Raw genomic sequence first — 15,179 nt, 5'->3', positions numbered from 1 at the left:
TGTGTTCAGCCACCATGAATAAGTCATGATGTGTAGTGTACAATGTGTGTCATTTTGGTCCAGTCACTTATCATTGGGTAACTTGAGTTAGGCATGGCACCGGCTTGCAATTAACCCCAGCATGGCATGGAAAAACACATGTGACTATTGAATTTTTTAGCAGGAACAAGTGTGTTATTTTCCAGGAAAAGACACTTAAATTTCGGGAATAACAGATGACTAAACATGTCCTTTAGGATAATAAATCTAATACTCTACAATGCAAACACAATATGTACTCTCCATAAACAAGGGGGAAACTATGCCTAGGTTTTAAGGCATTAACTGATGGGTCAGTTAACTTGCTAAAAAAACCACACACACACACACACACACACACACACACACACACAGACACACACACAGACACACACACACACACACATTATATTATATATATATATATATATATATATATATATATATATATATATATATATATATATATATATAAATATAAATATATATATATATATATATATATATATATATATATATATATATATATATATATATATATAAATATAAATATATATATAAATATATATATATATATATATATATATATATATATATATATATATATATATATATATATATATATATATATATATATACACACACACACACACACACACACACACACACACACACACACACACACACACACACACACACACACACACACACACTCAGGCTCTTATGGATGGCCATTAGCCTGAGTGGAGCAGACAGCTGAGGAGCCGTGATAATGACATCTAGAATTGGATTCTGCATGCTTTTTTGCCTCGGTCCAAATCTGAAAACTTCACAAACTCAAGACCTGGTCAGTCAGACATCATAGTGGTGTTAGCCTATCATTAGTTTGCTTTAAAGCTAGGAACATCATAAAAAAAATCATTCCAGCAGATGGATTCTGAAGCAGATTGTACTTGAATTGTCCGCCAATGTGTGTTCCCTACAGTGGTCTAATAGCTCTGGATTAAACCATGACAAATGGTGCTCTCTTTGGATTATCGACATTTATGAGATGAACTCATTGTAACCTTTATAAGAGCACATCAGGATAACAAAGTAAACAAAACAAAGAGGGGGAATTAAGACATTTGATTCAGTGTCTTTTTTTTAAGTTGAACTTGTAAAAGTAGAAACCTGTGGGTTCCCTTATCAAAATAAAACAGCTGTAGAAAACAAAGAACCTTAAAGAAAGCAAGAAGCCTTTCTGTGTTGTTTTTTGTTTTTGTTTTTGCATAAATGTAGGATAAAAAATTTTTTGCTGTAAATTTTGTAGCTTTATTCTTTTTTTTTTTTACTTTTATCCGAGTGTGTAGTTCATTACTTTTTCCATTACTGTGCGACTAACTGGTCCGCTTTCTCATTTCATTTTCTTATTTCCTAACAATCTAATTACCTTGTCTAATTAGAAATCCAATTATTAACATTTAATAATTTGTTAATAATCTGACTGACAGCTCAATGAACGATTCAATCAAAAATCTAAATTTAAATAATTAAAATTATTAATTAACTAGAAGAATAACAGCCATGCAAACACTTGTGTTCTTTTGCTTCAGGACATCAGAGCATAGGTTCTACAGTAAAGTCAAGATTCATCACTATAAACTGGTCACAACAACAGACAACTCTTGAAACAGATTCCAATCTATTTAAAATAATTATGAGGTTATTATTTACCGAATATTCAGCAGTGAGGCAGTCTATGGTAAAAACAAATAAATTAATGAAAAAACAAATAATAAAACCTTTCAAAATAGCCTTTATTTTTTGTATTAAACACAAAAATGACCTTTAGTATTCGTAAAACTTAATTTTAAGTATTTTATTTCAATGACAATAACAAATTATGCATTTTTTATTGTTTACAACAAGCAAAGCACATTTGTTCCTGAGTATCAAGCAAATGTGATTCTTGAGGTTGCCAGTGGTGACTTTAAAAAAAGTATTTTTTACAATTTACAATATTTACAATTATTTACAATAATTTTACAAGTAAAAACTGAGATGAAACCTGGAGAGGAACTATACTCACAAGGAAACCAATCCACATCTGAGTGACACCAAATATTCATTCATTATAATTCCATTATTGTTTATGTTTAACTGTTTAATGATGGACAATGTAGCAGTTAATATTAGTTTACACTGTTTATATAGATAACAGTCCAGATCAATCTTCATGGCTTACCTCAAACTAAATCTATTTATATCACTTGTATATGTCGTTAAAGACACAGTGTGTAACTATAAAGGGAAACATTGTGTTCATGTTAACTGTGTTCCTGGACACTTACACTGTCAATTAGGAAGATAAGTCGTGCTTTTTTAACATCCAGTTGCACATTTAGTACACATTTGTTTCATTATAACCTCCATTCTTCCACTAGATTTTGGAGTGTGACTAGGGGCTCAGTGTTTTATTTTATCCTAGAGGTCAGAGCTCTATACCAAGCCACAAAAGATCTTCCAATCAACCCATGTAAACCATATCTTCATGGAGCTGGCTTTTTGCACAGGGGCATTGTCATTCCGGAACATGTTTGGGTCTCTTACTTCTAGTGAAAAGTAAAATGAATGCTTCAGAGGCATCCTTTACAATTCTGGAAATCCGTGCTCATTCGTATTATTTTTAATGACAATCGTGAATTGTGTACCGTAATTTCCGGACTATAAAGTGCACCCATATATAAGCCGCACCCACTGAATTTGACAAAGATTTTTATTTTAAACATAAATAAGCCGCACCTGTCTATAAGCCTACACTGAAACTAATGAACTTTACACAGGCTTTAACTAAAGACAGTGCCTGTTACACGGTGTAACGGGTGAAATATGTTGTGGCTCCTTTAAGAGCAGAGCGGCATTTTGGGAATAGCCTGTCGCCTTTTTTTCCGGTATTACTGCATGTGTGCAAGACCGAGGAATATGTCCTTATTATTTTCTGATGCTCATTTCTAAGTTTCTTTGACTAACCCGTAATGCTGTTGCCTAGAAAAATAAAAAAGCACGAGTTTTGGAAACCTGTCTGTGCTTATATAATTTCTGTTGCAACTGGAGTTAGCGAGCTCTCCCTCAACGCGTTTCAACGGCTTGTATCTAAACAGTAGCCTACCAAGAAAGTCATTGTTCACTGTCTTCCTCCTTCCTTTCACAACTATTATCTTTTGGCATCGTCGTGCGTTAAAAAAAAACTTTTTTTCTCCCGGTTCAGTGCAGCTCAGAACACAGGTGAGGTGCGTTTTTTTCCGTTTCCGTCCGGGAATTTCATTGGTCTAATGTTATGGGGCTCAGTTTTTTGGCTTGAAGTTTGTGAAACCGGGAAAAACCCAGGAAAAATTCATAAATAAGCCGCTTCGTTGTTTAAGGGGTTCAAAACGTGGAAAAAAAGTAGCGGCTTATAGTCCGAAAAATACGGTATTTCATATTAATTACAACTAGTAGAGCAGCTTTGCTTCAGAATATCAGGCAAATGTGATACATTGAGCAACTTTTCAGTTCTCTTCTTTATTTTTTCCAAGTTGAAAACCATTGAAAAAGCTAAAGCAGCGTGATTAAAAATAAAAACATCTTAAGCTTTTAGAATTTGTCTGCGATTACATACAGTATAATGTGCATGTACACAAGAAATGTTCAAAATCTCTAATCGGAAATCTTTGCGTTTTATATTTACATTTGCATTGAATCTCCCAAATATTTCCTCTCATACAGGCTTTTAGTGAAGCTGATCTGAGAGTGAACAGCAGAAAACAGGAGGTTCACAGCCGCCGGCAACCAATTCCTCTCACTCAGCGCTAGTGTTTAATCAGCCGAGCCTTATCAGGCTCCATCAAGTTACACGGCTATTCTTAGAGCTTACCTCAACCAGAGCACTGAACTGTGCAAAAACATGAACTTGATGCTGGCTACTGACAGGGACTGTAGCGTGAGAACAAATTGCATACTCGCTTCTAAATGCATGGCTGTGCAAATATTTGCAGTTAAAATCCAACAGTTGTTTTACATGTTTGATTTCTTTTCCGTTTGTTCAATCTGCATTAGGTGTGTGAGTTTGTGTTTGTAACAGCTGGCTATGGAGGCCACGACCTGCTCTCTCTGCAGCTCACTCTCTGTAGTGGTGACGTCACCTGTGTTGCTGCTTGTCTGCTCTAGTTAAAGTGTGCCAGCGAGCTGTGCAGCAGAGTCGACACCTCATCATCGCCTCGCTCTGCTCTCTCGTGCTCTTAGCCTTCCCCCCAATCACACGAATGAGAAGTGAGGTTACTGCGCTGCGCACTCGTGCATGTGCACTGTTTTATGCTTGAATAATCATTTACTCCCGCCTAAACTTGAGTCTTCTACTAAAGCCTGATTCTCTTTCCTGTGTGTAAACTAGATCTTCACGTCTCTGGATCTCTACTGACATTCCCTTATCAAAGCAAAAGGGCCTGAACTGATGAATCCCTTTCTTTCTAGGAGACGTATGTGCTATGGAAGGCAGCATAGACACAATGCACATAGATAGGAAAAGAAATAGGATAAAGTAAATGTCTATCACTGTCTATTGCTTAACAACAGCCATAAAATCATACATACAGTATGTCCCATAAAAGCACATGTAATGATTGCCAGGACTGTCATAGTCATTAATTGCTCACTAGCTGTCTTTTAAAAAGGCTATACAAACCATCAGTTTCATGTCATTATAGCTGTAATGAGAGTACCGTGGATGGTTGCACTTAGTATCATCAAGATGGCATAGGACTGCAATTAATACATGTTTTGCTAAAATGATTTATGGCTACAATTGCCAACAATATTTTTACACTCAAGCGTCTATCAGTAAAGAGTTGATAACTTCATCAATGATGAAACTATAATTAATGAATTGAGACCCAGACCTAGATAAATAAGTTGAACCCAGATAAGAATAGATGTTATATTTTCACATATGGATAATTCATTAGGAATAATCTTATAGTTATATTTATAAATTATTGCTAAAATTTCTGTAATGCTGCTTTGCATCCATTGATAAGTCCTACACAAATAAAATAGAACTATAATTAAGTTGAAATAAAAATTTTATTTTAACTGATGCACATAGCCCAGTCCTGTATACGATGTGATTTATTACTACTGTAAATGTTACATAATTGTAGCTCAACACCTGATCTGCACCATCTCCAACAATCAATAATAAACAATTTAAATGGAGTATGGGACCAAATCTCTCTTTTTTTAATACTCTACATGGACAAAAGTTGTGTGGACACCTGACCGTAAGATTTGTGTTTGCTTTTGAAAGATTTTCCACTCGATTTTGGAGTGTGCTTGTGGACATTTCTGCTCATTTAGCCACAAGAATGCAAGTGAAGTCAGGTACTAATATAAAGTGCCTAATAAGGCTAATACACTATATGGACAACCAGGTATTTGTGGACACCTGACCCTAATTCGTATTCATATGCTGTTATAATTCCCTCCACTCTTCTGGGAAGATGTTCAACTAGATTTTGGATTGTAGTTATGGGCATTTGTGTTTAATTATCCACAGGCAAATACTGATGTATGCTGAGGAGGTCTGGGGTGCAGTCAGCATTCCATTTTATCCTAGAGATGTTTAGTAAAGTTGAGCTCTGATCTTAACTACAGACCACTCAAGATCTTCCAAACCATGTAAGCCACACCTTAATGGAGCTGGCTTTGTACACAGGGGTATTGTCATGCTAGAACATATTTGGGTCTTCTAGTTCAAGTCAAGAGAAAAATGAATGCTCAAGAGGAATCCTATACAATTGTGTGCCTTCAACATTGTGGTAACAGTTTGGGGAAGAACCACATATGGATAGAAAAGTCAGGTGTTCCAATACTTTTGTCGATGAAGTATGTTTAAGTATTTGTTTAAAATATTTAACAATGTTTAACCACTCACCTATTTGAAGCAATAATGGATAATTAAAATAAATAAACATAAGGCAAGAAGACAAGAGCTTCTGGAAGAACACATAGGGAAATCAGCACTGAGAGATGCAGACAGGAAACAGCAACTTGAAAGCCAGGATGAGATACATATACAGCGAGCTAAGTGAGGACTAAACAGATACATTCAAAGGTTAACTAAATGTAAACAGACAACTGATGTAAACGCATTTTTTGTAGCGTGATAATAACTTTGCTATTTTAAAGTTAAGGCAGCTTTCTCAGTAACAGGTCTCATTGCATATCTAACATTTAGTATTCTTATTACCAGTACTAAGGCCAAAGTCAAATGAAATACATAAAAAAAGTACAGATAAATCCTTTTATTCTCACCACTTGTTTGTGTGTTATTGGCAAGGTTTTGCAAATGTTATTCCTTTGTTATTTTTAGAATATGAAACATGTTAATCAAGGCAGTGGAACAAATATCCCATACGAAACCATGCTTGCGTGCACATGCACAATCCACAGTCACAGGCTGCACATTTGCTCTAAGCTCATAAACATTTTCCCTGAAACAGCACTACCTTTGTATTGCTGCTCCCTTAACACTAGGCAACTTTATTGCTTTCTCCAAGGCAACAAAAAAAGCTTTACTGAAAATAACAGACAGAAAAAAAGAAAAAAAAACATTAGAGACGGTCATCAAAAGCTATGAATGAACTGCTGTGTGTGGAAATACTGATAATAATGAAAATGTTTGGGGGAGAACAAATATAAGTCACATTTATCATAAGATAGTTAATGCGTAGGGGAGAAAATAGAATTGTGTGCTAGTAAGAAAACCAGTCAAGTGTATATAGTCGAATATATAAGAACAAAACAGTGTGGTGTTGCACGCTGTGCTGGGCTACAATTGAGGTGAAAAATGCAGGCCTCAGTGAGAACAGTAATGAAGTAGTGAATCTATCAGGACTGCAGGCTCTCAGAGTGATCAGAAAGAGCTTCGCTGTTAATCTATATACAGTGAAAAAAAACTTGGGCTTTGCATGCATGTGTATCAATGATATTAAGAAAACAGTAGATTCTGAACCTTTCCAATGCTAGATTTTATTGCACTTAATATGTGGAAAACAATTATAAGCTGGATTTAAATATTCAATTAATACATATGTACATATTAGAGAATGTGGTGCATTTTCTGGCAAATTTGTCACTGACTGGCATGTGTTGGTACACAATGAATTTAACCTACAGTAGTAGTAGTAACTTGAGTTCTTAATATATAGGCTTTATGGCAGCCAGGTCCCATGCTTATGAGATCATTAGTAAACCCATAATGCAATTTGTTGAGCTAAACATTTTATTGTATCACATGTTGATACAATAAATAGTTGTATGTTGATGTTGATGTTGAAATAGTTTTGTAATTAAATTTATTTAATTGTATTGATGTCACTAAAATACCCATAATGCAATTCTCCTGAGTCAGCAAAACAATTGGGTGTCATAACAGTAGTGAATGAAATTTTGTGCTTACAGTCAGTTTTGTTCTGGAAAACATGTGATGTCATGTGGTCCATAATGCAGTTATGCAACTTTCCTCGATGACCTGATCATTTTTATTATATACGATCAGTGTAATATTTGTATATTGTTTATGGCCTCTTTGGTCCTCCTACTGATTAATTAATGAGTGTTCATGGGGAATCAGAAATTGCCAAGAAGTAAAATTTTCTGAGCTTTTTTAAATATTATTTCCTGGACCAAGCCAAACAATTGAACATGTAATGCCAGCATCACTGACAGCAGTGGAGTTAGATGGGATCAAAATGTTTTATTATTTGGACACTTCCAAGAAAATTTTCATAAACCCGTTGTATATATTCTGTGTTTACACAGGTTAAGGTTAGTACTAGATTTAGGTTTATTTATTTGCATAATAATTAATGTCAATTGAAGGTTTTTACAAGGATAGAGAAAGGCAAACAAAAAAATATAACTTAGCTTGGAAGGAAACCAATAATCATGCCAAAGCGAACTAAGCCTGTGCAAAGTACAGTGCAATCAAAACCTCTCCTCCATCTACACTCATCCTTCTCTATGTGATTTGAAAGTACATCCAGACCCAGACAACGTCCCTGGCTGATACGTTAACAAGTATGTGCTGTTAAGGTTGCATACTGCAGTGTTAGTGACTCAACAATATCACATCAACTGTGTGATGTAGCCAAGACATAATTGAATCAAAATACATTATTTATTCAACTCTCAACTATAGGGACATAATTCATTAAAAAGTTGATAAGACTCAGGTGCGTTCACACAACAAGCAACCTTTCATTTAATCATGATGTTACCTGCAGAGTCATGATACCTCAGCTGGTTCCCACAGCTGAGGTATCATGAAATCTTTAACTAATGTATAACTTGGAAAAGCAAGTAACTATTTATTATCTGGGATGTCAACCGGGTCCTGGAATAAAATGCTTGCACTGTTAGAGTACCAAGTCATACTTCCCACTTCAATAAATCTAGATTTATTTAAGGTTTAAGGTTTGTTTTTCCGAGACCAATCCAACAAGTCTGGGCTTGCATACGAAGTGGAACACAATTACTGAGCCAATTAGCAATTGTGCTAGAGAGAGTAAGAAGTGTGCAGCTGGGAACGCACAACAGGTTCACCACAGAGGCACGGAGGGATCGCTTCTCTGAGGAGTCTAGGAATTCTCGTGCAGAGAAGAGCTTGTGCCCCACACACAAAGCCATCCATCACAGGCTAACATTCACCACAAGTCAGCATTTTTACCACGACCACACACGCACTCCACACAGCTTGCATTGCATGTTACCCACTGATTACAGGAGACAAAAGTAAACGATGAAACCAAGGAAATTGCACCGTAGGGAAAATAATATTCCCACATGTGTGCATGTTAGATGATAGTGCTATTAGTGCTAAAGCATCAGATGGACTTTCTGTAGGATGAGAGCGAGTGGGAATATACAGTGCTGGAAAATTGTAGCGTGTCCTCATGGACAGCTATCAACATTTCATTTCTTTGAATTTGACATAATATTTCCAACAAAGAGTTTATGCTTCTGTACCAGTTGTCATGCCACATCCCTGGATTGCAAGCAAGATACTTATTTGCACTTAAAAATAAGCTCTTAGCCCTCAATTGCCCAACAGGGGCATATATTTGCCTTAGCTATTGGGGTAATAGCCCTAGATCTCTTTTCATTAACGCTGGATCTCTATTAAAATGCTGATTATTGAAGTAGAAAGAGCTTTCAGTGCACCAAATGAAACATCTAGCTCACAAAAATCAAGTCTTTAAAAAGGGACCACTAAATTACCGTATTGTAAATTATGATGCCAGCTAGCTAATGATAAATGGCTAATAGTAGCACCTCGAGCTTCTGGAGTCTATAATGCATGAGAAGTTGATATGTATTTTTTTTAAAACACGAGGAAAAAAAGCTGTGGTACAAGCTGAATTATTTATCTATTAACTTGCTAGCTTTCTAGCATGTCAAGGTCATTTATTTTGAGGCAATGTAGAGACTGAATATACAGGACATTTCTCACTTGATAGCTTGCTTAACAGATTTGGCCAATTTCTGTCACACATCGTCAATTGTTCCTGTTTTACAGATACTAAAATTAAGTGTTCCAGTGTTGCGCTCAGCCAGTGTCACTGAGAATACAGTACAGTGACTGGACTGTGTACCGTTTAAGACCAAAATTCAGAGCGACTCTGAGCTTATCTTAAAATAAAGGAGCAGCTGATTCCAGTGCTTTTAACGGAGGGTGAATATTATGACTGAAGCAGCAGGTGGTCTATAATTTCGCATCATCCACCCGAAGGCATTATACGTGAATTGTTATGCACACAAACTTAATTTAGTTCTTCGGCAAAAAAGCGAAGCCAGAACTGAAAAAAAAGAAAGAAAGAAAGCATATTCTTGTTTTACAGTGAAGAATGTTATTAGTGTCTATCTAGTCTCCCACAGCAAAACAGCATCTTTTTTTTTGTAGTATACCTATATATAGCATTTCACAGCAATCTTGGAACAATTGAGGAACTTTTGTATGGTTCAAATCTTTTAAACAATTTATACCAAGCACACTAGCAACCACATGATTAACCAATAAAAAAGAACAAATTACACCCAGGACACAGCTAAAGCAGCAGGAACCAACACAATCAGAAAAACAGAATATTCTGTAAAAGGTGATTATGGCTTTATGTAGCATTTTTATATTGATATAATGAACATGTTAATACAATTAATTGCATTTGTAAATGTACATCAATTTAACATAAGGTTAACCTGCCATTATTTACCTATTTTATTTTTGTTGCACTTACATATTGTACTAATATTAAAATGTCTGATGTTTATTTAAGTACTTGGACTGAGCAATTATCACCAAAAGTACCTCTTTCTCATTCCCTTTAATCAAATGCTCACTGGGTAATGATCAAGTCTCAATGCTTCACTGATGGCTGTTATTTCAGCCTGTAAGCCATATTCCAACTTCAAGTTTCAAGCATGCATCAATGAACTGGCAAAGAATAAAAAAAACTGCTTAATTAAAAAAAAAAAAAAAAGAGTCTTTTGAACATAAATACAAAGTCAAGGTTTGTTAAAACCTAAAGTATCTAGTAGATTGCATGTATAGCTGGTTTGAGCATGAGCACTAGCACATTTCTTATTAACTTATTACAATTGTCTGTTATTGGACTGTAGGTTTTACTTATATTAATATAAAACAAGAACAATAAAACCAAAAAAAGTGTACACAAATAAATGTACACTTGTTATTGTACATAAATATGTACTAACATATAATAATGGGCAAAGAAAAGCGCAACAGATAAAATAAGAAATTAGACTTATAATTAGACTTTTATAGTGTGTTTGTTGGTGATCAATTTGGGTAAAAGTTTTAGGGAACTTAAATGCAGATATTGTTTTCCATTTAATGTGCCCTTACTTTTACTTTTGTGTAAAAGACCAGTTATATGCAGTGGATGGATAGATTTCCTTTCTATGTTGATGGCACACAATTTCAAAACTGCTGAAGATGGCACATTTTAAAAACTAAACTTAACATAGTTCTGAAAGTAACTAAAGCTTTTAGAAAAGCTTTCATCTTGTATTCAGAAGGTCGAGAGCTTAAATCCTAATTTTGATGTGATAGCCACCTTTGGCTTTAAGGCAACATTCTGTCTTTCTCTCCTTTCTCTGTGCTTCTATATAGCATTTTTTTTCATGCTTTGAGCAGCAGCTCATGAAAAACTGTAGCTGGCTATTTTCAAGAAGTTATCACAGAAATCCACTACTGATACAGTACATCAATCCATAAAATAAATTAAGTCATTTTTGTTAGCAAAATAATGCCTATTAAAATGAGTACTCTTGTGTATAATTCTTATGTAAGTCATTCTACTAAATGATATAAATGTTTACAAAAATGATGTATATGATGTAAATAATGATTGCAGGTTGCAGGTTCAGTTCAATTTTATTTGGTAAAATGTATGATCTCAAAATGAGCTTGTTTTATGTCAATATATGTGGTGTACAGGAGAGTCATTTTGAATGCTACTGTTCCATATATCACACCCCATGTGGTTGTGATAAGCTAAAAATAAAATGGCTAACATCCTTCAAGTAAGTGATTTGATTCCATAACAAGAGTCTTATCATACTAAATCACAGGAATAAATACACCAGGGTGGACCATAATGTTCAAAATATACATTACAATATAAATAAATAAATACGGGAGGATTTAGCATTTAGTAACTGATCTAACTATCTAATCAAATAATAATTATCGATTTTGGCCTAATCATTTGATTGGATTTTGTATTGCTAATTAATTGTTTGATTGGACACTGTACTACTAATAACCAAATAAACAGCCATGAAAGATTATTATTTTTAGAACAGAATAACAGTCAAAAAGAAACAGATGTTGGTGTACAGCTGTCATTAGGTCTGGGTGAAAAATTTGTGTGCGTGTGTGTGTGTGTGTGTGTATGTGTGTGTGTGTGTGTGTGTGTGTTTGTGTGTGTGTGTGTGTGTGTGTGTGTGTGTGTGTGTGTGTGTGTCTGTGCGTCCAAATGCACTGACAATGTTCTCTGCCGTTCAGTAAATTGATAAATCAAGCACATACGGTTATCTGCTTAAACTTAAAAAAGAAAAAAAAAGAAAAATCTGTACAATTTTGGTGATCGATAAATTGCATTAGGAGGGCCGATACTAGATAATATCTTGCATCACGTCGGGCCATATACAGTATCTCACAAAAGTAAGTAGACCCCTCACATTTCAGCAAACATTATAGTATATCTTCTCAAGGGAAAATACTATACAGTAGAAATGAAACTTGGATATATTTTAGCATCATCAATGTGCAGCTTGATAAGCATTACAGATTTACTGTCCTCTGAAAATAACTCAACATACAGCCATTACTGTCAAAATAGCTGCCATCAAAAGTGAGTACACCCTAAGTGATAACAGCTGTACATCACAACTATGCAAAGCAGCATGTCCTATTCATCAGGTTCATGTTTTTGTCTGCTTATCAGGACCATACACATGTGTATCTTGTATTAGAACAGTTAAAATGTAATGCTTTAAGTACAATTCTCTTATACTGACCACTGGATGTTCAACACCTCATGGCAAACAACTCTCTGAGGATTTAAGAATAAGAATTATTGTTCTCCACAAAAGCGGCCTAAGCTATAAGAAGATCTCTAACATCCTGAAACTGATTTACAGTACAGTGGAGAGAGTCATACAGGTTTTCAGTCAGAACAGACAGGTTCCACTTGCAAGGGTCGATCAAAGAAGTGCTGCCAGCATTGCTTTAGAGGTTGCAGAAGCAGAAGGTCCACTTGTCAGTTCTCAGACCATACGCCGGATACTGCAAAAAGTCAGTTTGCATGGCCGTCGTCCCAGAAGCAAGGCTCTTTTAATACTGGCTCACAAGAAGGTTTGCTGAAGACAACCTATCCAAGAGCATGCATTACTGGAACCATGTCTTGTAGTCTTATGAGACTAAGATACTTTTTTTGGTTTAGATGGTGTCCAGCATGTGTGGTAAAATCCTGGTGAGGAGTAGCAAGAAAAATGTGTTTTGCCTACAGTCAATCATGGTGGTGGTAGCATCATTGTCTGGGGCATTGTCTGGGGCTGCATGAGTGCTGCTGATACTGGAGAGCTGTGGTTCATTGAGAAAAACATGGATTCCAACATGTACTGTGACATTCTGAAGCAGAACATGATGCCTTCATCTTCAGAAACAGGTCTGAGTGGCAGTTTTCCAACACTAGAACAATCCCGAAACACACTGCCAAGATGACAACTGCCGGAACCCTATTAAGCATTTGTGGGGCATCCTTAATCGGATGGTGGAGAAGCACCATGTGTCTATGATCCAGCAGCTTTATGATGTCATTATGGAGGAGTGGAAGAGGATCCCTGCAACAACCTGTGCAGCTCTGATGAATTTCATGCCCAGGAGGATTAAGGCAGTGCTAGATAAAAATGGTGCTCACACAAAATATTGACACTTTAATATTTGATATTAAAAGATATAACTGCCAACCTAAACATATTGAGAATTTAAACAGAGGTGCCCAACTTATTCCAAGGAAGGAACAAAAATCAAACTTGACTAAGACCTGTGGGCCAACAATAGATGTACATTATTCTGAAAGTCTTCTTTTTCTTCTTTTTTTTCTTCTTTCGGCTGCTCCCATTAGGGGTCGTCACAGCGGATCATCCTCCTTCATAGCCCCCTGTCCTCTACATCTGCCTCTTCCAAACCAACTACCTGCATGTCTTCCCCTGACCACAGCCATAAACCTCCTCCTTGGCCTTCCTATTTTCCTCCTTCCTGGCAACTCCATCCTCAGTATTCTCCTACCGATATACCCCATGTCCCTCCTCTGCACATGTCTAAACCATCTCAATCTCGCCTCCCTCACCTTGTCTTCAAAACATCCCACATGCGCTGTCCCTCTAGTAAACTCATTTCTAATCCTGTCCATCCTCGTCACTCCCAACGAAAACCTCAGCATCTTCAGCTCTGCTACCTCCAGCTCCACTTCCTGTCTTTTACTCAATGCCACTGTCTCTAAACCGTACAACATCGCAGGTCTCACCACAGTCCTATTAACATTCCCTTTCACTCTTGCAGATACCCTTCTATCACAAATCACTTCTGTCACTCTTCGACAACCACTTCACCCTGCGTGCACATTTTCCTTTACTTCTCTAACACACTCTCCATTACTTTGCACTGTTGACCCCAGGTACCTTCACCACCTTCACCACCTTCACCACCTCTTCTCCCTGCAACCGCACCACTCCACTGCCCTCCCTCTAATGTCCTCTGTCTTACTCCTACTGACTTTCATTCCCCTTTTCCTCCAGCACGTACCTCCACCTCTCCAGGCTCTTCTCAACCTGCTCCCTACTCTCACCACAAATAACAATATCATCCACAAACATCATAGTCCACAGAGATTCCTATCTGACTTCATCTGTCACCCAGTCCATCACCACTGCAAACATAAAAGGGCTCAGACCCGATGCTTGATGCAGTCCAACCTGCTGTCCCATTGTCCTCATACATGTCCTGCACCACCCTCACATACTGCTCTGACACACCAGACTTCCTCATACAATAACATACATTATTCTGAACATTATAATAAAATTAAAGTTGTCATGGTTTCTTTCATTTATGATGTTATAATATTTAAAAGTAAACAAATAAATTAAAAAAAACATTACTATGTAATCTGCTTAACTAATACAGTTTTAGTTTCAAAGTTCTAGTTTATTTAAACTTGACTTTTAAACTAAAATAAAAAACAATCCACTTAATTGTATAATTCAATGCCGTACTTTTTTTTTTTTGATTCAGTGACCTCAGTGACCTGAATTTGTGCACATGGGCATTGTCATACTGGAACATGTTTGGTCTCCAATTGAAATGATGGGTATATTTGTACTTTTACCATATTCATTGACATCCTATACAATTGTGTGCCTTCAATTCTATAGTAACATTTTGGGGAAGAAGCATGTATGGTTAAAAAAGTCAGTTGTCCCACTACCTTTTGTCCATATAGTGTCTTATTAGACCTGATACATCCCAGAAATCAACACTATGTCTGTGTACTCGT

At 36.2% G+C, this 15,179-nt stretch overlaps 1 protein-coding gene across 2 annotated transcripts in view; it reads right to left on the bottom strand.

The window, feature by feature from the left end:
• The window catches only part of fgf14 (fibroblast growth factor 14), a 151,619-nt gene that overhangs the window by 102,190 nt on the left and 34,250 nt on the right, over positions 1-15,179 (bottom strand). The window lies entirely within an intron of this gene.

This window comes from Silurus aristotelis (assembly GCF_946808225.1).
Source record: "Silurus aristotelis genome assembly, chromosome: 3".
NCBI lineage: Eukaryota > Metazoa > Chordata > Actinopteri > Siluriformes > Siluridae > Silurus > Silurus aristotelis.
This window is presented reverse-complemented; position numbering and strand designations above follow the sequence as displayed.